This window comes from Lacerta agilis, chromosome 1, assembly GCF_009819535.1.
Source record: "Lacerta agilis isolate rLacAgi1 chromosome 1, rLacAgi1.pri, whole genome shotgun sequence".
Taxonomy (NCBI): domain Eukaryota; kingdom Metazoa; phylum Chordata; class Lepidosauria; order Squamata; family Lacertidae; genus Lacerta; species Lacerta agilis.
In genome coordinates this window covers 74695300-74720479 of record NC_046312.1, presented here as the reverse complement: position 1 = coordinate 74720479, position 25180 = coordinate 74695300, and the positions used below count along the sequence as shown (strand labels likewise).

General features: G+C 41.9%; 1 protein-coding gene across 3 annotated transcripts in view; it reads left to right on the top strand.

Moving 5' to 3' along the window:
* The window catches only part of TSPAN4 (tetraspanin 4), a 504940-nt gene that overhangs the window by 142302 nt on the left and 337458 nt on the right, over positions 1-25180 (top strand). The window lies entirely within an intron of this gene.

Genomic DNA, 25180 nt, shown 5'->3' with positions numbered 1-25180 from the left:
AGTATCACCAGGAGATAATTTCTCTGTTGCTAGATAAAGGCTATCATAAATCCTCAGTGCTTTTGTATAATATCAGGGGTGCTGAGCCTGTGGCAGCGTTCGTGCTAAGGCGGCTTTCTTTCTATTATCCTAAATGACAGGTTCCATTATTATTCAGTACATCTCATGAATAGGAGCGCTCACCAGGAGGCTGCCCAATAGATCTTTATTGATCTAGGTCTAAAAAAATAAATAAATTTGCAGCTAGCCTTGTAAAGTACAGTTTTCGGCACTGGTTTGAATTCCTGACAGAAGTGATACCAAGCAGTCATGGCAGGTTTTATTACCTGTTCTTATACATGCTCATGCAAACATTTATGACTTTCCAGGTGCCAAGGGAATGGCAGCATATATGCAGCCAACCAAAGTGGCAAATAATCGCCTGATTCAGTCTGTTTTGGTATCCTTAACAATGGGCCACTCAGCTACCTGTTTTGAATTTTGCAAAGCAGTTCGAGGTCAAATTTTCTCAGATCTGTGCCAAAATTAAGGCAGTTCTGTTGGATGTCTCTGGAGCACTGTCTAGTTACAGCCGGTGAACTCAGTTTCAGGGTTTTTTGTTTTGTTTTTCAGTTGTACAGAATAAAGTGGAAAAAAGAAGAAAAATGTGCAACATATACTAATACACATATGATTATTATTAACCTACTATATTCTGTATAGACATGTTCTAAATATCAATATACTTATCTAAACAAAGTCTGTGTCTATAAGCAGTTTCAGTGTCTATAAGTTTCAGTTGTTGAGGCCTGAGGTCCTGTCACCTTGGCAGGCAATAATGTTGAAGCTCTGGTTGATCTCTGGAATGGAGAAATGACTAGGGTGGTTGACATGATCACACCTGAGCGTCCCTTTCCATAGAGTAGAGCCAAACCATCTCTCCGGTATGCTGGATCCAGGCCATATGGAGGCACATAGACTGTGAACAGGACATAGAAGCTAACTGGTGTAAAGTGAATATGGTCTTTTTGCCCCAGGTCCATGGGAGATGAACATTTTGGGCTGTAAAAGCCTCAAAACAGTGTAGCACTTGGAAACACCAATGGCATCCAGCAGGCTTTCTGTCTGCGTACCTGCTTCTCCCGTGCTTCAGCAGAGTTTGCAAACTTCTTTAGCGCAGCGTTGGTGTGTGCCTCAGATTCTTGCCAGCAATATAAAGTCCACAGACTCAAGCTTGTTCCTAATCTAGAAGCTTTATTTACATCTATAAATCACAGACACTTCCAGAGACACGGAATACATCTTGTCCTGTCTCCGGTCAAAACCAAAAGTCAGAATGTATACAGGCAGAAAACAAAAGTGTCACATTTCACATAGGCTTCCGTTTACAGCAGATATACCCGGATGTGTGACATCATCCCTGTGGGCAGTACGCACCTCTTGATCTTAAGCTCCAAACCTCACAGTTTCATAGTCTGCATCCTTTGCAGCTGGGATGGGGAACCCGTGGCCCTCCAGATTCTGTCAGAAAACTCATCAACCCCAGTCAGCAATGAGAGTTGGAATCTAGCCATATCTGGAGGGCCTGTCCTTGCTCTGCAGCTACTAAAAATAATTAAGGGACAGTCCTGTGCATTTACGACACTCATATTCATGGAGCTTTTAAAGGCATGGATGGTTATTGATTGATTGCTGCACACCAGAAAAGGTAACATCAAATAAGGCATGCTTGCATACTGATGCTACTCAAGTATCTAGCTCAGTGTTTTTCAACCTTTTTTGGGCAAAGGCACACTTGTTTCATGAAAAAAATCACAAGGCACACCACCATTAGAACATGTTAAAAATTTTAACTCTTTGCCTATATTGACTATATATAAAGTAATTCTCTTGAATTTTTCCATTTTTCCCACGGCACACCAGGCAACATCTCGCGGCACACTAGTGTGCCGCGGAACAGTGGTTGAAAAACACTGATCTAGCTGCACCTCAGGCTGACAAGCTGCTTCACCCCCACCAGTGACTGAGAAACCCAGTTCCCTATAACATGCAGATTTCATCTAGTTTGGATTCTGCTTCACTCATCTTCAGCCACTTGACCAGAGTGACCAAATGCTGTTTCAGAATGGAAACTATAGCTCAGTATTATAAGAAAATGAGAGTTAAGTGTCCTTGGCCTACTGATGACATTACACTACAGATCCTTTGGCAATCACTTCCAGCAGTCTCGTGTGATGATTGAAATACAATTGACACTGCAGATCAGGTCTGCATGTTAAGGATGATCAGGAACAAAAAATATTCAGCAAATTATCCATAAGGTTTTTGTTTTTACTTGTGCCATCTTTCTTTAAGAAGGAGCTTGCCTGTTTACTTCTGCTGATTTTTGCTAGAAGGCTCCAATTTATATCTGCCTGATTACATTCCCCCACAAAATCAAGCTTAGGTAGCATAGGCTATAATTTAAACTTAAATCGCAAATCAGATGTATATATTACACAAAATTCATACCACCTCTTACTTCCATTCTGGATATTAGCATTTTTGTTACAGATTTTCATCCATATTACATACCTTTCATTTAAAATTATGTTTTGAACTTCCCCCTGACCGTTTACATGATCCTCTCACAGCCTCTTCCTGACAAATTCATGGAGGAGAGGGCTATTGATGGCTACTGGTCACAATGGGTCTGCCATCCACGGTTGGAGGCAACAATGCGTCTTGAGTTCCAGTTGCTGGAAACCACAGGAGGGGAAAGGGCTCTTGTGCTCATGTCTTGCTTGCATGCTTCCCACAGGCATCTGGTTGGCCACTGTGAGAATAGATGCTGGACTAGGTGGGCCATTGGTTTGATCCAACAGGCTGTTCTTAAGTTCTTATGTTCTTAGGTACAGGGTTAGGGCTTCTGAAATACCGCAATACTGGCTCCTCTCCCAGCATCGATGGGCAATAACTTCCACTGACTGACTAGCTGTCTCTTGCACACTGCCCTAACTGTTCCTGGATCTGGTTTCTGCCTCATGTTTCATGGAACAGCTGGAGGGGTGTGATGGGGTTGTGAGTCCCTTGTGGTCCTGGAGTTTGAACTTGCCAGACTGTGAATCCAACTAAACATATGGAGAGCTTTCTGGGGTTAAACACTGTTTGACAGTGGGACCGGACTCTCTTGGAAGGTGGTGGGCTCTCCTTCACTGGAGGTTTTTAAGCAGAGGTTGGATGGTTGTCTGTCAGGGATTCTTGAGCTGTGATTCCTGCATTGCAGGGGGTTGGACTAGATGGCCCCTGGGGGTACCTCCCAACTCCACAATTCTATGACACCTAAAATGCTTTTGTAAGAGTAATAAGAACTTCTCAGAGTCCTGTATCACCTTAAAGACTAACAAATTTATTATGGAATTGCAACATTTAGGAGTAAAACTCAGAGCAGGCTGCCAGGGGACAACAGTACTGTTCCTCAAAAAGGTCCTAGCAGTCTTTAACTAGAAAAAGCCATTTATTATTACCTTGGGGCTACTCTATTCAAGACATTATTGTTGCATGCATATGATGTATTGGATATTTTAAGGGTTTTTTGCCATTATATATGTTCCATAGCTTGGAACAACCGGAGATGAAGTGTTTAGACTGGACAGATTTTACTTGGGTGTTTTATAGGCAATTTAATATAAAACAGTTTTTTTTTATTTAAAAAAAAATGTATAAGATACAGCATGGGTTCTTCTTCTTCTTCTTCTTCTTCTTCTTCTTCTTCTTCTTCTTTTCTCTCTCTCTCTCTCTCTCTCTCTCTCTCTCACACACACACACACACTGCCTTCATGACTTTAAAAAATCCTTGAGACTATTTTCCACAAACCAATTAATCTGGATATACATGTATTTAAGCTGGCCTTGGTCATGTTGATTTTTTAAGCTTTATTTTTGGCTCCATTGGTTTGTGAATCAAGCCAAGCATTGCTCTGTGTCTCAATTTTCCATCCATAAAGTGGTGATGGTTTGTGTGTTTTTTAACAGGTGTATTGCGAGGATTAATGAATGTAAGCGAAGCACTTGGATGATGTAGCGGGGTGGCCATCTGTGCATCTAGATGGATGGAATGGTGTTCTCAGATCAATAATCCAGAACTGGCAGGAAAAAAACTATATTGGTGTTGCCAGAGAGTAAGAAGGATAGACTCTGATAAAGAGAAAGAGGTCTCCTGATCTTAGTCATGGCTGATGACAGTCAATAACTATTTACACTCGCTAGCTCCCTGTGTGCATTTGTCACTGGTGACTACCACTGATCCATGGAAAGCTTGCTACTGCGTGAGTGAAAATCCTCCTTGCTCTGATCCGTACTTTTCCATCCCTTAATTTAGCACCTCATTCCCTCACTATATTCATCTGTACACTTTCCCTCTCTCCCTGAGGCCACCTTAGCCTTTTCTGTTGCTACTAGATTCATATGTTTTATTTAAGAAAATGTAAGTCTAAAAATATATGAGGTTTGATATTGACGCAATGTGTTTCTTCTTGCATCAGCTCTTGAAACTGCAGGTGCACTCTGTTCTGAAATCTACACAACCCTGAAATGGTGATAATGTCTGGGTGGTTGGGGGATGGGGTGGATGGCTCACCTGAGAGTAACTTGGGACATTATCTGAACTTGGTCCTGCTGGGATGGACTGATGAAGGTGTTGGTGTAATGGGACCATAACAACAACATTAATGGTAAGGCAGTGCAGCCTTGGGATATTCTGGCTGGGCAAACATCCCTTACTTTGACTGGCTCAATAGAAAGCACTTAGTACTTAATTTCCAAAAAGAGAGGTAAGCCTATTGTGCTTATAGCATTACCAGAGTGCATGACACTTTAGCACAGCACAGCACAGCACAGCACAGCACAGCATAGCATAGCATAGCATAGCATAGCATAGCATAGCATAGCATAGCATAGCAACAACAACATCCTTGTTCTCAGAAGCTTACAGTTTGAGTTTTGACTGTATGGGGAGGCAACAGGAGGAAATTGAGAGACAGTTCATATCATAGGAGACTTCTCTACATCAAAACAGTTTTTGTCCATCTAGCTTGATATTGTCTACTGTGCATGACAGTGGCTCTCCAGGGTCTCAGGCAGAGTGTCCCTCTCAACTGCATTAAGCCAAAAGTTTTGAGTTTGTGCTGGGATTTAATTAAAGAAAATGATTTAGCACCACACAGCTATTCTAGAAGCAGAGTTCAAGGTATAAAGTGCAGTAAGGGAGGATGGGTCCCCCTCCCCCGAAGAATAAATGGTCCTCAGCTACTTGGGATGCTAAGGTTAGAGAAGCAAAAGGGCTAAACAGCTTAGGGATTCTTAAGGGGTACATTGAAAAGCTTTGTGCAGGACCCAGGCTGGGAGGCTTCATGAAAACAATCTACCTCAGACTGAGCCTTAAACAGGAGCTGCAGTTCTGTCCACCTTTTCCTTTAGCAGCCATTGTTGTTGATGGAGCAGCGGATACTGTGGTTGCAATGCAGCTTCTGAGCTGGAGGCCTTGGAGTCAGTGGGGGGCAGTGTGGCACCCTCAGGCTGGAGGGTCCGAGCATCATGGGGTCCTTCTTGCCTAAGTGCTGTTGGAGCTGCCCCTGTGTGCAGTTTCTCCTTCCCCTCTGAATCTCCTCTGAGTCTGACCCCTGGGTCATGACATAGGTATTCCTTAAGTCTCTAGGTATGTTTATTTTTGTTAACTACACTTGGCTTTTCTCTCAAATCTGGATGAGCACCACCATTTGTCTACTTTGGGCTGCTTGCTGTTTGAGGTATCTTACCAATATTGTTGTTGTCCCCCCCCCCCCACCAATGAGGCATGTTTTCCCCCCTCCTCAACAAACATTCTAACAGATGGACTGGCTGTTCCTTTCTATATTTATTAGCCATCTTTTTAAAAGAAGAATCCTGGCCTGTGCTGGTGAGTGAATCAACAGTGACCCTTGGTGGCTAAATGTGCTCAGTGCTGAAGGTTGATGGCACAAACTTTCTTTCTTCGGCACCCTGGCTTCATGCTGTATGGAAACGCCTGTGCTATATTTGGCTGTCTGAAGCAGCGGGTGTTTTATTTTTGAGTTTTAAAGCTAAAGCATTTTTTGCACCACATGGGGAAAAGCTTTATACGTGCATGGACTTTAATTGGGGGAAAAAAACCTGGTGCCAAATTCAGCATAGCTGTAATGATTCTGTATTAATAGCAGGGCTGTTCAGCTTAAAGTTGTACACTTCCACCTACAAAAGAGCAGTCTCAGACAGAGAAATTACATCACAGTGCTCTCAGTCCTTTCTCTTACTCAGAGGGTGCTGAAAACTACGTGTGATGTCAGCATTATTATACTTGGCAGATATCAATTTGTTTTTAGGGCATCTGATTTCTGACTCCCTTTTTCACCAACTAGTATTTTAGTCATTTCTTTCAGATTTTTGTTAGCTAGCTGTTCCTCATAAGCACTTGATAGGAAACTGTGCAAATCAATGTAAATGGAGTTGTTATGTATAGATATTCAGCCTCTACATGGGAACTTGTGAGCCATTTTTGTGGATGAAGCTCAGATAGTCCCTTTTCATTCAAAATCCAGTTTGCTTTGTGTTGTTTGCTTTCTCCGCCCCTAACCTTTGGCAGCCAGAGAGGACTTCAATTTTTATCATTACTGTACATTGGAGTCTGTTCTACAAAGGCTGTCACACGATCCAAGCAAATGGCCCTGAGGAGGCCACTGTGAAAGTTCATGGATGGGCCTAAAGTGCAGCAATCAGAGGTATGGAGGCAGATCATTGTCAAGGCAATTGCTTGAGGGTGGCAGCTAGCTGGCCGCATATTTTTTTGTCACCCTATCTGTACACAATTGATTTGTCATTGTTGCCTGGTCTTTCTTTCTTTCTTTCATACCCACACTTTCTCAAGGAGCTCAAGGTAGCACATATAGGTTTCCTCTACCTCATCTGATCCTCTCAACAACCCTGTGAGGTAGGTAAGGGTAGGCTTAGAGCAGTCCTTATATATCTCCCCCCCTTTTGTGCTTTCCCCTCTCATCTTATCAAGTGGGGAGCACACAGCCTTAGAGCTTTTGAATTTGAATGTAACAAAAAAATTGACCCTGAACCATGAAAGAGAGAGGGGAGGAGAAGATGTTAAGCAGACATTTTTAGATGTCTGGTTTAGTTGCCATATTTTTGTAGAGCTGCAACATTACATCCTGATCGCTCCCCTATTTGTTTGCATGTTACTTCAGGCCACATAAATGTTACCACTCAGGTCATGGAAAGCAAATACAGTATTGTAACGAATGAAGCACCTCTTTTTACCTCAAGTATGCTCTTCAGGATGGAACTTTATTGGAAGTGAACTCCTGTGACTTTAGTAGAATGCAAAGACATTTTGCTTAGGCCAATATCACCATCTTGATTCACACATGTACTTATGAATTGTTTGGTATCTCATATGTCACCTTAGGATAATCCCAGACCCAGAAGATTTAGTCATTTTTTTTTTGTCTTAATAGACTATTCCAGGAACTTCAAACAGATCTTGGCAGATGGACAGAGGTACAAATTTCTTGTATGAGGAGAATATCAGTGATTAAAATTAATATAATTCCTCAACTGCCCTATCTTTTTATGAATATTACTTTAGGAGTAAGTCATAGAAGAATAAATGTGACAGTACTTGGTCTTGCTTGTGTTTTCCTTTTTTTCAAATGGGCTAACAAGGCTGCTCTGTGGTACTGTTTGCTACAAGGAAACACCATTTCTCCCTTTTCAAAACAGTTACATACTTTTTTTGCTGCATTGAAAAGGGGGAAATGGTGTTTCCTTGTAGCAAACAGTACCACAGAGCAGCCTTGTTAGCCCATTTGAAAACTAGATTTATTGCTGATAAGGTAACAAAGACAGAGCAATTAAATCTAATTAAAGTATAATGAATATGCTTCAGTACTGGAACAGAAAAGGAACTGGATGCTTTTTGCTCAAATCCTTGCTTAAGCAATTGTTTAAAATCTGGTGGGTATACAAAGGGAAAATAAGCCCTGGCCTGCTTTGTGCAGCTATTACAATGAGAGGATTGGAAGTTTGGGAAGGGTGTGGTGTAATAGAGGCTGAAAAATCACAATGGCATGGCCTTATTAAAAATTACAGCTAAATTATGGGAAGAAGCTGGTGGAAAACTAGGGGAGTCTTTAGCATATGCGCCGCCGGGGTGCGAAGATCCGCCCAATGCCCCCAAGTCTGACGAGCACCGCCATTGTGAATGACAAGCGCCGCCACTGACGCAGCGCGTCTTTGGGAAATGAGTGCACATAGTCAAAAGTCCTTTAGTGAAACAGTAGGTATACATTTTGGTAATACCTAGGTATACAGGTATATGTATTTTGTTTTTCTAGCTTGATCAAAATTATTTATTTATTCATAACAGGTAGATAGTTAAGAGCTTAGGCGGTTTCAGCAGTGGGTGCCTGGCGCCCCCCAGAATTCGGCGCCCGGATGCCCCGCACCCCTTGCACCTCTGGGTAAAGACGGCCCTGTGGACAACATATTTCTGGATTTCATTATTTGCAAGTTATATAGATAGATAGATTAGATTAATTTGATAGTAAAATATGGTTTATAGAGAGAACAAACTCAAATGGGTATACTCATGTCAAGGCTCAAATCCAAGAAGGAAGGAAGGAAGCTGTTTGACCTGAACTGATCACATTGCTGCAGTTGTTATGAGGTATAAATAAATAAACAGCACAAATGCTTGCTTTTAAACAATTTAATCCTACAGATAGCCAGGCATGGGCATGTGAACCTTAGTAGTTGTAAATCTTAAGTCTCTTTTGACACAGACACACACACACACACACACACACACACCCTCTGAAATACCATTCCGAGTCTTGTATTAAATGTAGCATTGCCAAAGAGCCATTTATGAAAGCCTACAATATTATAACACAACAGTTCATGAAACGGGAGTCATTTGCATGCTTTGCAGGTGACGCGGGAGAGTAGGGTTCTTTTGCTCTCGGCAGCTACATTCCCTTCCCTTACCAGCACCTGCAGTATCTCTGCACTCATTCCTCTTCCTCTTTCAACAGTTGGGGGTGTTCATTTGATTTTGGTAGTGGTGTGGACTGTGGAGGACAGAAACTCAGTAGTTTGAGACTTTGTTGATATGGAGGGGGGAAAACTTCTGCTGACATTCTGGCTGTCAGAGACATCTTATTATTTGTATGTGATCCTTGATTTGGTTTGGGGCCCTCCACCCACTTGCAAAGCAGGATGCAGTAAGAAAAAAGGATGTGTGTGTGGGGAGTAAGAGATGATAGTTTCACACACTAACTGCCCATATTTCTCCCAATACTTAAGAGGATTTCAACCATGTCATGGGTCTTATCATTCCAATAATGAACAAAGAGACTCATTTATTCTGTAAACTGTTTTGCTGCCTCCCTTCCCTGTTCCTTATCATATTTGTGAGTTTAACTCAATATGCCATTTCCCAAACTCTCACAACCCCTCTATAGATGGTGAGTCAAATTTTTCCAATTTGTAATTAAATGTCTGTGCAGTACCAGACCCAAACGATGGCAGGTTGTATTATGAGCTATTATGTCTGTGCTATTGAATCTGTGATGGCTCATTCACATATGCAAGTCATTAGCTGTCAAGGGAGGAATGTGCATGTGTGAGTACAGCCTATATTTCAATGTGCTATGTTGTACTACCCTTGCATTTTAAAATGTGGATTAGAAGGAGTATCTTGCAGCTGGGGTGGATTTTGGGGCTATGGGGGATTGGTGTTTAGTAGGGTTCTCATGACTACATATTGTTTCGCAGTGAACTGCTTTGTCATGCTCACAGTGAGACATCCACAGATACAGAGTGTTGCTTGATAACTAACTTGTCTAACAAGTTACATGTTTAGACAACTATATGAAAGAAGCATGTGTTGTCCTGTGTTGGTTAAAAGCTAGGACAGAGTGCTAACATTTCTCCCCCTGAAAAATCTTTGTGTGCATTTTTTTGTATTTTTTTTTGGGGGGGGGGGCTTTTTCATGGGGTGAAGGAATGCTGCAGAACTATGGTACTTCACCACCCATGACACATGTAGGCAACCCATATCTGTGGCCCTCATACGCAGCATTCAGGTACCACCAGCAGTCTCTTTGAAACACTTGACTGCTGCAACTTCTGTTCCGTTTTGTGTGTGTCTGAGATGCATGCTCCCCCCCCCCCAGTTAACAGTGACACAGGCAAATCCAATTGGTTGTATTATGAAGTGACAACATCACTGAGGGCAAATGAATAATGAAGCTAGTTCAGAGTAATGTCTATTTGAGAAAAGCACTGCTCTCACTCTGAGTTAGCTTTGCTTGCACCAAGTGACACGGCATGTAGCTGAATGATATCACTTTTAAATAGAGAAGGCATTCTTTTGAACAAGAAAGGGTGCTGATGCTCCAGCCAATCAAGAGTGCACACAGCAACAAATTAATTTGTTTGGAGCCCCTTCTGGGATATTTTCTAGCCTCATTGAAAGCTCTTTATTTCATGCCTACTACAAGAAAGAAGATTCCACCTAAACATTAGGAAGAACTTCCTGACAGTAAGAGCTGTCCGACAGTGGAATTTGCTGCCAAGGAGTGTGGTGGAGTCTCCTTCTTTGGAGGTCTTTAAGCAGAGGCTTGACAGCCATCTGTCAGGAATGCTTTGATGGTGTTTCCTGCTTGGCAGGGGGTTGGACTGGATGGCCCTTGTGGTCTCTTCCAACTCTATGATTCTATGCCAGAAATGTTTCTTAAGAGACCTCAGTCCCATTAAAAACTGAAAACGCACAGAAGTGAATTACACTTCACACGTGTCATTCTAAGCCGGGGTGGGCAGAAGGACTGTCAGGTTCTACTGGTAGATCTCTGGGTGCTTTGCATTAGATTGGCAGTGGTTTCTGACTCACAACTGTTGAATACCATTGACAGCAAAACGCCTCCTCTTCCCCCTTACGTTGCTGCTACGAAGAAGCCTAACCAGGAGTGGACTTTTGTGTGAAAGGAGGGTGAGCTCCTTTCTGGTACTGAAAACAAATCCCCAGGCTTAGAACGTGCCCAGAGGCACTTTGTTCTTTAATTATAACTACTGTATCTAGCTTTACACCTGGTTCTTTCCCCAGAATTGTCATTGATAGAGCTTGGGAGTCTGGTAAAAAAACAAACACACAAGAACAAAGTAGATCTAGCAAGCCTATAGTATGCCGGTCCATGTTCTAAACAATGACAAGGCACCAGCCTTTTTTGAAGATGCAGCCCTGCACAAAACCTGTTTCTGTGGCGGGCAGGGCGATCTGGATTACGTTCCAAGTGGAAAGGGCCCTTGCTGCCGCTTTGTTTCGGGAAATATGACATCTACCAGAACTATGAGAGTTAAGTTTCAGTTCCATTTGCCAGTTTCTGTTTTGATCTCTGTGATATTTCCCCCCCCCCCCGAAAAAGAATTGAAGGGGGGATTTCAGAAGTCAGGGAAGGTTGCACTGCATTTAATTCATGTGAATTCCCTACAGTAGCATTAGATTTATTGTTGCTGGATTCTCATGGAGAGAGCGTAAGTCAGAGCAAGGTTGCCAAAGACAAATAAATCAATGGGTGACACCGGAATTTATGGTCCACTGCAGAAAACAGAATGGGAACCATGATTTATTTATTTATTTACTTTAATAAATTTTAAAAAATAAAATGTGGCATTATTTATAGAGGTCTGTGGCAGTGAACGATGACAGTTCAATTTGTTTTTGTCTCTGTAGTAGGCAAGTCTTTCCCTAGCAGTAGGCCCTGAGCTATGGGCAGTGGTTTATGAATATGTCTATTCAATGATTTGTCTGTTAAAAACTATATGTTTAGGCATAGGAGAACGAGATGGGGGCTGCTAGGCAGGGTCAGATTGTACCCATCAGAATGAAGTCCGTTAAGAGAGATAACCGTGTTATGTATTCGTACTGTCTGCACGATTTCTCTCAATATGAATACGATAAAGCCAAAGGAAATATTCTTTAAAGAGCTTCTGATTTCCCTCTCGTCATTCACAGTGGTGGCTTTAGTTATCAGGCGATAACTGCAACAAACATGAGGTCACTGAGTTGTGAGCAAATGTAGCCCATCTTCCAGTTGTGAACTTTAATCATCCATTTGTACAACAGCTTCCAATTGCTTTACAAGTATCCTCTGAATGAAATACTAGCGGAGGGGAGCTTGCCAAAATAGTACCCTGGTGCATATATTTTATAGCTCTGCAGTCTTGGGAGGACTATAGATACAGAAATTCAAGTGTTATTCAGACCTTGTAGGGCCAAGATGACAGATAGACCCTGCCCTGGTTAGAGGTGAGTTCCATCAGTAGCATTCTGCTGAGCATGGCTGAATTATAATGGTGCAGTTGCAGCAATTGAATCAGGGCCCAAGATTGCAAGGGGGACCAGACTCTGAGCCTTCTCAAAAACAAAAAATAACTTATGTCCATAGTAGTCCTGGAAGTTATAAAGCAAAATGTGCTGGCAACTTTGAAAGCAATTTATATGAGATGAACCAGCTGGCTGTTCCCATCTTACAGTGGTTTTAGCCAATGAATGAAGTCAGGCTGATGAGTGTATTGAAAAATCCTTGTAGTTATCTCCATAGTTTTGCCAGTGGGGTGGAACACTGGAAAGTGGGAGCAGGTAAGAAGAATAAGAATAAGAATAAGAATAATTGGCAGTTAGGGAAAATATGGACCTTGCTTTTCCTTACCATTTTACCTATAAAAGTAAAATAGCATGTTAATTATGACAATAATGAAAGTGAAAGCAGATCACTCTAGAGGCCCCTCCCCCCAGTGGCTACAGGCCTAAGATTACTTCTTTTGGATTATTAATCTCCTGGGTGTTTCAGAGCGCATTCAAACACAAGGGGACAATACTTATTCTAAGGTGTCTTTTTTCATGCACTCCTTTTTTGGGGAATGGGGCTCTTCTTTTGGAAACTGTGCCAGGGTCCCCAACCATTTTGGTGCTGAGCCCCTCTGAAATTTGACCCTGGCTAAGGGCTCCTTCACGCTTGCTAATGGCTCCCTAAACCAAGCACCTTGGCAGCTTGTTGAACTGTGCTCACATAGAGGTGACATGTATTTAAAGTGACTCCACATTCAAGCTGCTGCAGTTTGTATAAACACATATCATTTCCCTATGTACCCCTTCCCTTTTTGGGGGTCTCCCTTTTGTTGAATTCATTATGTAATCCCTTAGGGAGCAGGGACTGATTGTCTTGTACTCTTGTAAAACATTGTGTACACATTGATATAATAACTAATGTAATTTAATTCATTAATGAACTAACTAATATTGAAAATTTGTCAGTTATTTAAACTAAATGCTCCTCTCTATCCCTCTCCTCCTTTCTCTCCTGCTTTGAATATCTCCTTCTGAACTTTCCCCGTATTTCTCTTCACAACCTGTTAGAGGTATTTCTCCTAGGAGCACCTTAACAGAGATTATAGCGTGCAACATGTGTAGAGACCTCGCGATCCTCCAAGTGCTAATACTAGCTCAGTTGACACAGTTCAGTGGTTAGCACTGCTAATATAATTCTAAGTCATCCGTTCCATTCAGAAGATGTGTTGAGAATATAGTTGTTAATTAGGAATCAGAAGAGCAGGATTGATAGCTGGAGAACAAATGAGGCTCTGGGAAGAGGCTTCCTTTGAGTGTGACTCAAAGTAAAAGACTTACCCATTATTCATACCAGTTCCACATTGCAGGGCAAAAGCCTAGGTGCTATCTCCTCATCCCCCCCCCCAATCCTACATTTTTTACTATTATGATTAAGACACACTGCTATTCTATTTGGGGAGCATTTGTTGTGTGAATATTTAGTTGTGGGTATTTTTTTTAAAAATACATCTGAGTGCATCTTTTCTTATCATACACATACATTGATATCCCGTATAGTTATTTATTAGCTGGAATATCAAAATTGTACAGGAACGAGTATTTTTGATCTGTGCCTACAATTTTATTAATCAATATGGGGAGAATCATTTCCAATCTATTCAGTCTAACTACATCAAGGACTGGGTGGGGTGGGGTGGGGGAGCGGGGAGATCCCAGGCACAGCCTGTGGTAGAAGCAAAACAGGGAAGGTGGCTGGGATTGGAGCCTTTGCTACATCCATGAGGTCGCACCCACACCATACATTTAAAACAATTCTGTACCACTTTAGCAGTCATTGCTTCCACCAAAGAGTCCTGGGAACTTCAGTTTGTTCAAAGGTGATGAGAGTAGGAGACCCCTCACATATGAGCAATTCCCAGTGCCTTTAACAAACTATATTTCCAGGATTCCTTGGGGGAAGCCATGACTTTAAAGTGGTATGAGTGCTTTAAATGCCTATTTAGAATTTTAAAATCCATTAAAACATAAGTATCTAGCAATCTTTCTCACACATCTTCTGCTCATATACTTTAAAGGCTGTCAAGTATATTTAACATGTTCACAAATTGGATGTGGCTTTATAGGAGAAACCTGTTTTATTACATTGTTGTTGTTGTTTTTGTTGTTGTTAAGCTGCTTTTACAAAACTATTGTAATTGCTTCCAGCCCACTGGTGATAATTCTTTATTCACAGTAGTTTTGCATTAGGTCTGTACAGGCAATTTAACATAGCACAATAGAATCACAGAATTGCAGGCTTGGAAAGGAGGGTCATCTAGTCCAACCCCCTGCAATGCAGGAATCTCAACACATGGTCCTCCATCCAGTTTGAAACCATACTGGACCCTGCTTGTCTTTGCAAATGTGCTAGCAGTTTTATTGCTACACCAGTAGGATACATCCCCAGGGTATTCTTGTAAAAGCTAAGGAACAGGTAGGGACACGAAAGCACACAACTAAACTACGACACTACAAGTTTCACTCTAAATACATCATGAAGTCCCATTGATTCAGTTCTCCTTTCACTCCAGTTCTCTGCACATTTACTGGGAAGCAGATCCCATTGAGTCTTGTGGAATATACTCCCCAAGTAAGATAGTTTTGGATTGCAAATTCACTTCCATGTAATGTGCTTATGGCTTGGGTTCTTAGGCTTATGATTTCTTCATGTTCGTTACATCTTGCCTCCCGGCCGATACCATTTTGAAGTTCAATGTGACTATAAGAGTTTGGAGCTTAACTTTCCACGTGTAGTACATTGGTTGCTGGAGTAGCTTTCCGTTGGTGTTCTTATCTGCTATCAGTGCAACTTTTGTCTTTGCAAAGTGATGGCAATGACAACTGAACACACACACACTGGAGTGGCATTTTGTTAATCTTTTTGCTGGAGGCACACTTGCTACTCACTCTTTTGAGTAAAGGAAAAATGATGACAGCATTTATCTGGTAGAAAAACTAAATTTCATGCTTCCCCAGGTTTCTTCCTGGTAATGTGTTTTCCTGCCTGTTTGGACTATGAATGCGAACAAATACCTAGGGGGCCAGCCTTCCATAGAAAGGGGTTGGATTAAAACACACAAACACATACATTTTCTTTAAACATTTTTAAATGGGCTCTGGTTGGATAGCTATGATAATTATCCCTGCTCAAATTTTCCAGAGTTGTTACGCTTATATATCCGTGTAAGCTCTATTTTGAAGTTGCAGCAAACCTACTTTTGTGTGCTTTGAAAGCCAATGTTAAAATGATTTCTTCTCTGGAAGCTTCTGATATCACTAGAGAGTATCTGGTAACAGAAGAATGGGAAACTGGATCAAAGTATGGACATAATGAACAATATTGAAAAGGCAGATCAGAAATGTCAATTGCAAGGCTAGTGAAAATTAAAGGTTATATTTGGAATGGATAACAACTTGTTTTTCCCACACATCGAACAATAAGTCCAGGGAACTGGAAACTATTAAATGTAATCATTTAATTGACTTCTAAGAGTATAAATCTTTAGAGATTATTCTTGTAATGGCTGATTACTGACTGTTGTCCATGTGGTGAATAACATTTCTGTATGTTTTGGATTACAATATACATTCAGTAACAAAGTTTTCTGAATGTTAGGCTGAATATAATAACTTAACAATACAATCATATTCATTGTTTATTTAGTTAGTCCCACTATGTTCAATGAGGCTTACTCTCTAGTAACTGTGTTTGTTTGATTTGTATCCTGCCCCCCCCCCCCGCTCCAAAGGAGCTTTAGCCTACAAGCCAAATCTTCCGGCTTTGGAAAAGGCCGTTACTTTTCCTTTCCATAAAATGGGGATAATACCACCGACTTTGTTTGCGGGAGTTAATGATACAACGGTGACAGCCCATTTTGCCGCATTAATGTGCCATGTTGGTGCAGGTGCAATTAGTGGTAGATTAGCCCTTGTTGCAGACGTCTGTCAGTTTGCAAGTGCCAAGGGAATGGGGCGGCTGTGGCTCTTGTGCATTGAGATTCCAAGCCATGCTCCCAGCCGTTGCAAATGGATGATCCCATTCTGACCATGCTGGCAGTGATGAATTGAAGCCCTTGAGATACAAGGCTGAGTAGATGCAAGTGACCTTAACTGACATAAAAAAGAAGCCTTATCTATATGAGAGGGGATGCTCAGCTTGTCAACCTCTGCTGTCTGATACAAGAAAACAAGGGAGGGGAATGGGGATGATTTGCTCAAGTACAAGTTGGCATGCTGGAAAACATCTGTGAAAATGCCCAGCCAAGCATGTATTTCTAATCTACAGCCCAACAAACAGGGGGAAGTGTGGTGTAACTGCTTGGTGATAATAACTGCTTTTCCAGGTGTATGTCTGTACGTTATTTCTTTCTCTTAGCACAGTATTTACTTGTGTAGTTATATTATTGCTGCTTTACCTGCCACTTTTTTAAAACATGTAAATAAGAAATAAATTTGTAACTGCTGAAATAAAACTTGCAGAGGGGCAAGAATCTAGCTATCTGAGCATTTCACTGATACAAGTATGAATTTAAGCACACTTACTTTTGCCATTTTCCAAGGAAATGTTGGCAATTTGCATTTAGTTCTCAACTCTAGTGGGTAGGGTGTAGCATGATGCAACTCAAGAGCACTGTTTTCAGGGTTTGTGTATGAAATAGTTTACAGGCTTGTGTTTCATCTACATGACCTCTGTCCACATATGGGTCCTCAGTTCCCAAATGAAATACACAACTTCCTGATCAGCTGGAAGAGGCAATGTACACAAGGGGCTAAAAGCACTATTATGTGTCCCAGGATTGTTGTGAGATAGTCTGTAGCTGCATTTCTGCAGTCTGATTTTGGACAAATAAGCTTGCAGAAAACTAAATAAATGGAGCACTTGCCTCCTGGATAAAACCTAATGTAAGTGAATCTTATAAACTGATGCTTACAAAAAATAAGTTAGCTAAGATTTTTACAATTTAATTTTAAGAAGTAAGGTAAGATTAAGAACATTTCATTTGTATCTAACCGCTCTGTGCTTATGCATTGCTGGGATGCTCCTTAAAATTTTCTGTAGATTCATGATAGTCCTTTTGTGAAATATGCTGCTTTGTATTAGTTCTGCTTTTATTCTCTATCTAATAAGATCAAGCAGTTACAAAATAATCCTTCTTCTTCTTCTTCTTCTTCTTCTTCTTCTTCTTCTTCTTCTTCTTCTTCTTCTTCTTCTTCTTCTTCTGTAAAACTGTCTCCCTCCATCCCTGCTTTATTTAAATACCTGCTGATGTTTAAAACTGCATTTTTGTCTGCTGTTGTGCAACCTGCATTCTCTTTTGCTGCCCTCCCTGTCCTGACTTTGTGCACATCCAGGGTTGTGATGTGGCACTACAAATCCTCCTGTGCAATGATAGCCTTACATTTTTATTTGTATAGAAAGATAAAGTCCTCTGCCCTGCCCAGGGTGATTATTTGTGTAGACCCCTGCATTATTTGCAACATTTTTCTGTCTGTTCCTTTGGTCTTGAAGCAAGCTCTCATATCCTGTCATCTTCTTAGATTCAGATTTGGAAATCCGGCTAAGTAAAGGACTGTGCTAAACTTTGTCTGTTAAAGATATGTAATCCAGCTTCTCCTCTGGAATTTAAGTAATGTAATGGGAAAGAAACAGCAGTTGTCTTAGTTGTTGGCTGTAACAATGCTGAAGACAGCATTGGTTATATATCATGACCCTAGGGTCAGATTTCCCTTTTTCAAAGAATGAGGTTGGGGATTTGATGTGGGAGACGGAATTGTCCTCAATGCCAGCTCCAGATATGCAATGAATGGCTGTGCCAGTATCTCTCTAGCCTAAGCATGTTTTGTTGCCGTCCTTTGACTCAGAAGACTCTGAAGCAAATTGGCGGGTTCTCAACAGGGCCATGCTCAATACCATGCGCCGAATTGGCAGATTCTCTATCCCACATCCTACCATCAGGGCAGATTCGGCCGGCATATTTGGGGTGGGCGGGGTGCATCTTACACCTGGTAATGACCCCTGGCTCCGCGACTTGCGACAAGTCCTCAGGGACTGGGTAGACAGAAAGGTTTGATGGCAGAGTATGGGTAATGGTTCCTCGGTTGTGGGATTCTTGGTGGCGAGTCCCTTAAGGGCCTCGAGTGGCGGTTTTAGGCCTTGGCAAAGTATCCTTTAGTCTATCATCAAGTTGGGGGGGGCATTCATGCTCCCTTCCCATGCGGTGGTGCTTGCAGGGCCCGTTAAAGGGCAAAACCGGGAGTCCCTGGCCCTAGAGCGGCGGCATGTAGGTCAAACTCTTGGTTAGTGGAAGGGCATGCTGTGTAAGTTTGTGTTTTACAGTCCCCTCCCACTGCACCTCATTAGCCTGCATATCCTCAGCCCAAAGGGCTGAGAGGGTTACCTGCCAAGGCCTGTGCCAAGTTTCTCACTTCTGAGGCTCAATAAAGTTGTGGCCAATTTGAACCCATACTCTGGTCTCTTGTCTCATTCTTTGAGGGAAGGGGTAGGCACCACAGACAGGGTTTAGCGCGTGTGCCCACAATCTCTTCTGCTCCGTTGGCGTCTATGACTGCTAAAGCAGGCCAGGCCCCTTTATGTAAAGAGGCTGCTCTCATGGTAGGCAGAGCCAACAACTGAAAGAGTCATGCAGCTCCTCTTTACGGCTCAGCCTCTAGATGTCAGCCTCTGAAGAAACACCTGAGCCCTGTTATGGTGTCTCCAGCTCAGTGTCAGCCCACCCATGAGGCAAGGTGAGGCGACCACCTCAGGCAGCAGGCTCCACAGCGGCCACAATGTCTGTCTTTTTTTCTCCACCCCCCCCCCCATTCCTGATATAGATATTCTCTTGCCCTTTCTTCCTTGGCAAGGAGGGGGTGCCATTTTGGGGTCTGCCTCAGGTGCCAAAATGTCTCGGGCTGTCTGTGCTCCAGTGTGAGCCCTGTGCTTCTGTACTGCTGAGACCATTGCTCCAGAGCAGAACTCCCCCCCACACACATTTATAAACAAAAATATAAATAATAAAAAAGAAAAAGTACTCATTTCTCAGTGTGGAATAACAATATTGTAGAAACATACTACAAAAATAGCTTTGGTGTCATATTCGTCATCTCCCATGCTGCCAGCTCTTAATCTGTAGCCTAGCTGATCTCACCTTGTAGCATCTATTGAGGTACTGGAGAGAGGCATGAAATGATGTAGGTCCTACATCATTTTAGGCTATGTAGAGCAGCCATTTACTCTAGGCAGCAGAAGCACCCAGATGGCTGGCTGTGAGAAGTGTTCCAATTGTAATCTCTGATCAAGCTCTTTATCTCCTAATTCCATCTATTAATTGGATGAATGGTGTTAGCTTTACTCATTTGTATTCTGAGGAGATTGGGTCTCTAATGCAGAAGCAACACATCCAGCTGAACCAAGTGGTATTGCTGCCCTACCAAATATAGTGGTAAAAATAGATGAAAACAGCACTCATTTCTCTCACTGAATTGCAGTATAGTAATGGTAAGAAGTATAAAGTGGACTTTTGACATGGTTAGCCTTGTCATAATAAGGCATACAAATAAGCGGTCAGTCTTGAACTGTCACTTTATTGCTTATCAGCAAAAAAATGTGCAAATAAATTGTAGGATTATCAGCCCTTGGCGCAGGTCCTGGACCTTGAGGGGTGTGAGGTAAGGCACTGCCTTCAGTCAAGCTCTGGGTAAAGGAAAGAACTGCAGGAAAGCTAATCAGCCAGCGTGAGTCATGTGGTAGTGTCTGGTTCCTTTAAAACAAGGCTGGCTAACCTTTGGCCCTCCAGATGTTGCAGGCTACAATTCCCATTATTCCCCTGGCTGGGGAATGTGTGTGTGTGTGTGTGTGTGTGTGTGTGTGTGTGTGTATATATATATATATATATATATATATAATCTGTGCTTACTGGGACCCCAGAAGGCCCTTGGCACACTGCTGCCAGCACCTGGCCAGCACAATGACTATGCAGCATTTTTTATTCTGCTTCCAACACCACTCACTGTCTTTCCCACAAGCCTCTGGGATGGCATTTTAGCAGTGGGTGTCAGTGATGCCACTTTTGAAAGGAAGTGAAGCTGTCCACCATCTTAATTCACCCCAAATGCAGTGCTTTACCTATAGATCTATAAATGTGATGCTACATATTTCATGGAATTATAGAATTGTAGAGTTGAAAGGGACCCCGACTCATCTAGTCCAACCCTCTGCAATGCAGGAATTTCAGCTACAGCAACCACACTTTATCATCTTGGCCACCCTCCTCTGCACACGTTCCTGTTTGTCAGTATCCTTCTTAAATTGTGGTGTTTAAAACTGGACACAGTACTCCAGGTGTGGTCTGACCAAGGCAGAGCTATTACTTCCCTTGATCAGGACACTATATTTCTGTGGATGTAGCCTAGAATAGCATTACCTTTTTTCGCTGCTGCATCACATTGTTGACTCATGTGAAGCTTGGGGTCCACTAAGACCCCATGAAACTTTTCACATGTACTACTGGAAAGCCAGGTGTCCCCCCTCTTATATTTATGCAGCTGGCTCTTCCTGTCTAAATGTAAAACTTTACATTTGTCCTCATTGAGCGCTTGGGGCCATTGGCCAATACCCAACCTGGCCCAACAACACATGAAGGGCCATAACTTAGTTAACTCTGCTTAGAAAGCTTCCAGGTTAGGCTTGGCCCTTGCAGAAGCAATAATTTAGCATGCTGAAAAAAGTCTTGGACTAGACCCATTCGAACATGATGAAGTTAGGTCCATTAATTCCATTGGTGAACTCTGAGTAAAACCTGGTTGGATACCATTTGGTGGTGGTGGGATTCTGAAGTTTACAATCTGTTAAAAGACAAGGGGAGAGTGGTGCCATTTCAGGAGGGAGGGGAAATAGGAATAAGAAAGGAGGAATAGTAAGAGTGTTGTCCTGACTCCAGTCAAGACAAAATTTCTATCTGCCTTGGTTTCAAATTTATCTGTGAGAGGACCCACAAGTGCCCTGTTTAATAGCGACCAATCACAGGATATGACAAGGACTCTTGCCATCTCATTGTGCAAACATCTATAGTGGACCTTGCAAAATGCGGACAATATGGATGTCTTTCTCAGTGTTTTGAAGCAGGAATTAAATCTTGTAGAAACCTGTTTGCACTCGACTGAAATACTCCCTGTTGCTATGAAGTCCCCCACTCTGACTCTAATTTTGTTGTTGTTGTTATTCCCCTTCCCTTGCTTGCAGCGGGGAAAATGTCAGTGTTTTCAAAGCAGAAAATAAATGAAAGAAATGAGGCCTGGCAGTTCTAGAAATCAGTTTTCTGTAGTTATTTGGTGGTGTGCGGAAAGGCCGTAGGAGCTTACTTATGCATCCACATGCTCCATATCTTAAGACATTTCATTAGTTCTGTACACGTATAGGTAGTGCGGTGATAGACACATGAAAGTAGCATGCGAATTGGGCCACAAGAGAAAACGGCTTGTTGCAAATCCTTGCCTTAAATGTTTAATACTCTGTTTATTCAAGACAAAGTGTTTCCATCAGCCCTAGTTACGTTGTTTACATTTTTAAGAAGCGGGGGGGGGGGGGATGATTGAAGTGTTCTTATGCTTTTCTGAAAGAAGTCAGATCTAGCCTGCCAGTTCCAGTACAAAAGGGGGTATCTCACTTGTAAGCGAATGGGAAAGGGCATGTGAATGTGGGACTGTATTAGATAAAGAGGGTGCATGGCACCCTCGTCTCTTTTCTACTGCTTTGTCCCACAGAGAACCCGCTCTGTCTGCAAAGGTTGTGCTATGGCTGAAGGAAAAGAAAGAAAGAAAGAAAACTGTCTAAACTCACTTGGGAATTTAATTGAAATGTACTATGTCTGCAACCAGCAGGGGGCCCTGACTCTAAGCTTTCATTTTTTTAAAAAAAATGCAAGTCTAAATAAAAAGGTAACCAAACTACCCAGCAGGTAAGCAAGCTAACCCCCTGGTTACTTAGTTCACTTGGATGAGCTCTCTGCACCCAGAACGCACTGGGTGCAAGGCTATGGTTTAATGGTTAAATAAATAAAAATGTTTTTCTTCTGTAACAAACTAGCTCTGCTTTTGACTGAGAGATGCTGCTATGAGAAATCCGCTGATGGAGTAGCAGGTTTGGGTTTCAACATAATAATATTATTTTTTTTGGTGCTGCATGCTTCATAGAAAGCATTAATATAGTTGTGTTACCCGAAGAGTTGCAGGCTATTTAAAGTGGCAATAGCTCTTTAAAAGACCTGGTTAATTGAATGTCAGGAAGAGTTACAGAGCTTGATCAGTCACATTCAAGCAATGTAATAGCTTTTATTTATTTCACTAGTTCAGATGTCAGCCTCTAGCCAGGGATACTGGTGCAGTAGTTAGTATGTTTTTACCTTCACTGTTTTCCTCTGCTGCTCTTAATTGCAAAGGAGACAGGTGGAATTTTTAAATTAGTTGCCCTATTACTATGTCTAAAGAGGCTTTTTACCGATATAGAAGCCACTATTGTTGCAGAATGCATATGTGACAGGTAATTCTCCAGCTTCCTTTCCAGAGAATCAGACATTGGACAATCAAAAGATTCTCTGGAGATTTATGAGCAGATCCTATCGGTTTCAAGAAATTCCTTCATCAATCCCCAAGGCAATTCTTCCCCCTCAAATCCTCCGCAATGTTCTTCCATACTTGGCTAAATTGACTCTTCAGACCCTTGACTTGTTTTACCTAATAACAAAGGATACTGACCTGTGTGAGTTTGTGTACTTGTCCTTCTGTGTTTAATACGAAAATGACACCCAAAAGTATTGTGAAGGTCGGTTTCTTTGGTGCATAGTAGAGAGAGAATAAGGAGCAGAGAAGAGGATTCATTGTAATGCGGTTCTCTGCATCCATCATTCATGGCTTGACTTGAAATATCATACATAATGTAGAAAGTACATGTAAGAGTACAAACTCCAGCAGCTATATAGGCTCCTTCTTGTGATAAATCATCTCATCTCACAGTCCTGTTTTGAAGTCTTGGTTCTGTATGCTAGCTTGTGAAAATGGATTCCCTCCCTCTTGTGTTTTCAGAGGGTGGCAGGTGGGCCTTTTAGTGGAGAACAGTATGTGGCAAGGTGAGCTCTTGGCACGTCCAAGATGCTTATTGATGATGCTAAACTGGAATTATTGGGTTATCCCTTGGGATGCTTAGCTAATGCTTCTAATTTCTGGTGATATCCTGGTTCTGCCCATTCTTTGACCAGATCTAAAGGTAAGGCTGGGGTGGGGGAATAGATACTCCTGCTACTGGCTTAAAATAGGGCATAGGGTAATTGGAGAACTCTATTACTGCATATAGTAGGCTATGGGAATGGGCATATTAGTGGACAGAAATTTGACATGCTTTGCCAGTATTTTTGGATGATCCAGAGAATATGTAGAATAGATTTCCTCTTGCCAGAGAAAATGGAATACAGACTGTAAGGACTTCACCACTACACATTTAGTAGGAAGGAAATGGATTTGAAGAAGGAAGCTTGACTAAAATGGACTCCAGTGTACTTGAAAACCTTCTTTCGTCCTATTTGATGACCATTAATTGTCCATTTATGTGCTCTCAAGTGCCTACCAAAAATCACTACTTTAGTTTGGAGTAATTAATACAAATACGCTCTTGAGAGCAATAAGCCCCAAACTTCTTAAATAGGCTTTGCATGCCTTCTTCGATAACTGAAACTGCCTTAACATCATCACGTAAGACAGCACTTTACACTGCTGAGCTGGGGAATGGGAAACTTGAGGACTAGAAGGTTCTTTGATCACTGACAGATGTTGAAGAGAACCAAAAGCTAGTTGTACTCAACACCTTAGAATCATACAATCGTAGAGTTGGAAGGGACCCTGAGAATCATCTAGTTCAACCCCCTGCAATGCAGGAAGATGCAGCTGCCCCATATGGGGATTGAACCTGCAACCTTGGTGTTAACAGCACCATGCTCTAACCCATGGGTAGGGAAACTAAGGCTCGGGGGCCTTCTCAATCCAGCCCGCGGACGGCCCGGGAATCAGCGTGTTTTTACAGGAGTAGAATGTGTCCTTTTATTTAAAATGCATCTCTGGGTTATTTGTGGGCCCTGCCAGGTGTTTTTACATGAGTAGAAGGTGTGCTTTTATTTAAAATGCATCTCTGGGTTATTTGTGGGGTATAGGAATTTGTTCATTTCCCCCCAGAAATATAGTCCAGCCCCCCACAAGGTCTGAGGGACAGTGGACCAGCCCCTGCTGAAAAGGTTTGCTAACCCCTGCTCTAACCAACTGGGCAAATCAGGCACTTGTTCTTGTTTATGTTCCTTTGACTGTTCTTTCCCCAGTATTTTTAGTTTTATTATTTTATTTTATTTTATTGATTTTACTCTATTTCCAGTTGTTGTTTGGAAGCTAAGATTGAGAAGCAGAATACAAATATTTAAAATGTGTAAAATAAAATGTAATTTGCCACCTGCCCAGCTGTGTTCCCAGTTTTGTTTTGATGTATTAAGTCCGTATTATAAACAGTAGACCTTTTATCAAGGGTGGACTGCAATTCTTACACTTAAACACACTTAGTGACTCTATTCTAAACTTATTTATTTTGATAGCCTTATTGAGTAAAGTGGGGTTACTTACAAGTAAATATCCTTAAGAGTGTACTGTCTTGAATAACTTGTCTCAAAAGCAGTGTCTATCCATAAGGTTGCAAGCTGATGTAAAATTAACAAGTCA